The sequence below is a fragment of the Suricata suricatta genome, chromosome 4 (assembly GCF_006229205.1).
Source record: "Suricata suricatta isolate VVHF042 chromosome 4, meerkat_22Aug2017_6uvM2_HiC, whole genome shotgun sequence".
Classification (NCBI taxonomy): Eukaryota; Metazoa; Chordata; class Mammalia; order Carnivora; family Herpestidae; genus Suricata; species Suricata suricatta.
In genome coordinates, this window is record NC_043703.1 from 112516233 (window position 1) to 112519981 (window position 3749).

General features: G+C 40.7%; 1 pseudogene; it reads left to right on the forward strand.

The window, feature by feature from the left end:
* The first annotated feature begins 584 nt into the window (after positions 1-584).
* Positions 585-1550, forward strand: LOC115289032 (annotated as a pseudogene).
* Positions 1551-3749: the final 2199 nt, after the last annotated feature.

The window sequence follows — 3749 nt, forward strand, 5'->3', positions numbered from 1 at the left end:
CAGAAGGTCACTCACAGGAGATTAAATTTGAGTCCTTGTGCATGGTGCCATTAACTTAGTTCTTACAGATATTTTGGGCTAATACTTGTCAAAACTGAAAGATTATTTTCAGTATTCAAGGAGCTTATCTTAAAAATATTAATCTGTTTTTCAAAAAAATTTCTTGATTTAAAAATTATATGAAAAAAATATAAAATGCATGTATAAGAATAATTATACATATATACACATATACACACACAGACACACAAATCAATTATAAAAAGATGTTATAACAAATCAACATGTATTTGTGGTTGTGAAACTTGACTATAAAACACACACTGTAAAGAATGAAGCATGAACAGGGGCACCGGGATGGTTTAGTCAGTTAAGTGTCTGATTTTGGCTCAGGTCATGACCTCACAGCTCATGAGTTGGAGGTCCATGTCAGGCTCTGTGCTGACAGCTCAGAGCCTGGAGCCTGCTTCGGATTCTGTGTCTCTGTCTCTCTCTGCCCCTTCCCTGCTTGCACTCTATCTCTCTCTCAAAATAAATAAGCATTAAAAAAAAAAAAGAATGAAGCGTGGACAGAAGGAAACAAGATGGCAGCACCAAAGGGGAGCATCTGGGTCAGTGTCCAACCGGGGTTTCCACCACTGTTGCTGCTGCTGACCATGGCGCTGGCAGGAGGCTTGAGGACCATGTGGTCTGAAGTGTTTGACTCGGTCTTGGGTGATACAGTGTCTTATCATGGGGCCCGTTAGGTGACCTTCTTACATACCTACCCCAAGGAGGAGGAGTTGTACCCATGTCAGAAAGGTCACAGGCTGTTTTCAATCTGTCAATTTGTGGATGATGGAATTGATTGAAGTCAGACCAAATGGAATGTGGAATTTGCATGGACAGAAGCATATTCCCAATCTGATAAGCAATATGCTTGCCATCATGGTTGCCAGAACCAGCTGCCATTCGCTGAAGTGAGATAAGAAGAGCTCATGTCCCTGCTGCCAAAAGTGCATCTGTTCTTCCTCTAACTCTGGTGAGGTCATTCTGGGGCGACATGATGGACTCTGCAAAGAGCCTCATAACCTCTTCCTGGACTTTTTATCTTCAAGCTGATGATGGAAAAATAGTTTTATTTCGGTCTAAGTCAGAAATTCAGTATGTACCACAGCTGGAGCAGGAGCCTACACATCTGAAAGAATCATGGCTGCGCAAACTGTCCTTATCAGCAAACGAGAAGTTCACAAACACATAGGAACTATCTTGAAGATGGAGAAGTGATGGCTTTTTTAAATGTTTCCCTCTTACCTCTGGGTGGATTTTAACCGTGACTCCTGTCCTCTCAGTGGTGGTTGCTCTGGACTCGTTGCGCAATGTCGCTGCAGCTGTGGAGCAGTATGCTTCCTCTGAGAAGCTGAGTATCTGTGGGGACTTGGAATTTGTGAACGAGCAAATGCTGAATGGATATCCAGCTTCTTCTCTTGTGGTTGTTAGCTGGAAAGGTGGACTCTGAAGAAGCAGAGCTTCTACCTACAAACATGAATCTTGCTCATTTAGAAATTTAAGCTTTTTTTTTTTTAAGTAAAGGGTAATAGACATCCAAATTTCCATTCCTCATAGAGTTTTTAAAAATGGTTTCATTAAAATAAATAAATAAAAAAAAATGGTTTCATTGGTGGGGTGCCTGGGTGGCCTAGTTGGCTAAGCATCTGACTTCTGCTCACGTCATGTTCTCATGGCTCATGGGTTTGAAGCCCTTGTCAGGTTCTGTGTTGACAGCTCAGAGCCTGGAGCCTGCTTCAGATTCTGTGTCTCCCTCTCACTCTGTCCCTCCCCTGCTCATGCTCTGTTTCTCTTTCTTAAAAATAAATACACATTAAATTTTTTAAAATAAGAAACAAATAAAAATAGTTTCATTGGATATAGGCTTAGACATCACTATAAAAGGCAAATAAAGTTACCCAAATCTGTGAAGACTATTTGCTGTAACTTTATCTGTAGGTTCTTTTTCTAGTAATTTAAGAGATGGATATTTGAGATTTCCTTTTTATTTTACGTATAGCTGTAGCTATTCTATTATTTACATTGGTTTTGTTTGTTTTCTTTCTTAGCCAAATTCTGTGAGCTGATCAATGTTCTTCTCCATATCCTAGACCATGATACTGTCACTTTAGTTAATAAATTGAATACTCAGTAGGATTTGATGCTTCTGCTCAGAAATGGCCCACAAGCTGCCTTTTGAAATTTAGTGGGAAATGCCCTTTTATGGCACTACATTTTCAGTTGTATTGACTGAAATCACTAAAATTTTATTTTAATAAGAAAAAGAATGAAAGGTTATAGGGAGGTATTATTTTATGTGTGTATAATATTTTACAAGATAGAAGAAACTATATAAATGTTTTGTTCTGTTGTCTTGTGTGTACTTTGAACCATGATTATTTGGACAAATTTTGAGTAATTTTCCTTGGTAGGAAATAACCAAGGCCACACATCTGCAAGGTGTCTGGTCAAGGTCATGGATCTAGCCTAAAGTCCTGAAAGCATTTTTCTTGGGGCAGTTCTCCCTGGGGTATATAGAATTTGAGTGTAAATCATGCCCTGGCGAATGAGATGCCATCTCTTAGTCATTGAACTGACATGCCAAGACCTCTTCTCTTGCCAGGGATAGGATTCATGTGTAGACCTCAGGACAGTGGGCTCAGTATGCTGTGTGTGTCATCCAACACCATGCCCCATCTTCTCTGTCATCATGTGCGAGGAATAGCATGAACATTTTGGAAGGTGTGACCGTTCTGTCATTGAATGGCTGCTCACCAGCTTCAGAAGGAATGCACCGACATTAGCAAAATCCTTCAGGAGAAGAAATGAGGAAATCAAAGATGAGAAAACAGCAAGGCTGCAGAAATGTGAGTGCATGCAATGCTGAATGCATCTCTGGATTGCTATTATTTGTTCCTGAGGATCTTTCAAGAGGATAGAAACTGCAAAACAAGATAAGGGTATTTAGGGTGTTTAGTCTGAAGAAGCAAGGCTATAGGTGCCATTTAAATAGATCAGGTTAAATTTAAATAGGTCAGGTTAAATGCTGATACTTCCCTGCCCCCAAAGCCTGTAAAATAGACATAAAGTTAAACTGTAGCAGTCAGAATACCCAGTAACTATAAAACAGAACTTTTAGGACCTGTGGTTCCCAACCAGGAGGTGCACCAGAATCATCTGGGATTTGTTTTCAGAATAAATGTGCCTGGGCTCCATTTCAGGCTAACTTCTTTGTAAGGTGGACTGGAGAATCAGCATTTAGTTTGGATTCTCCATTGGGTTGACCGCTCTTCTGTTTTCATCTTTTGGAGCACTGGGTTCCTATAGCTAAAAATAGCTAGGGGCTTTTATTTGTTTATTTACCTATTTATTTATTCAGAGAGACCTCTGCAATGGGTCAGATTTCCCAGTCGATGTGGACTTAACTTCCCTATTGGCTCACTCGTGGCAGGAAGTTGGCCCACCACGTATATCCAACACAGGACCTGGTAGTGAAGGGAGAGATGATTTTCTGAAAGGCCAGCAGAGGGAGCTGAGAAAAAAGTTTTCCTCTTGCCACGTATTCCTGTGGCTATGGGTGGCGACAAGTAATTTTTCTCTACCAGCTTATAACCTGGAACAGATTAAATCTGAATATTCTGGAATTTGGGAAGGGAGTGCGCCAGGTATTTCAGTCTCATTTTGCCTCCTTGAGCCAGTCCTGTGGTCCTCGTCCCCGAGGG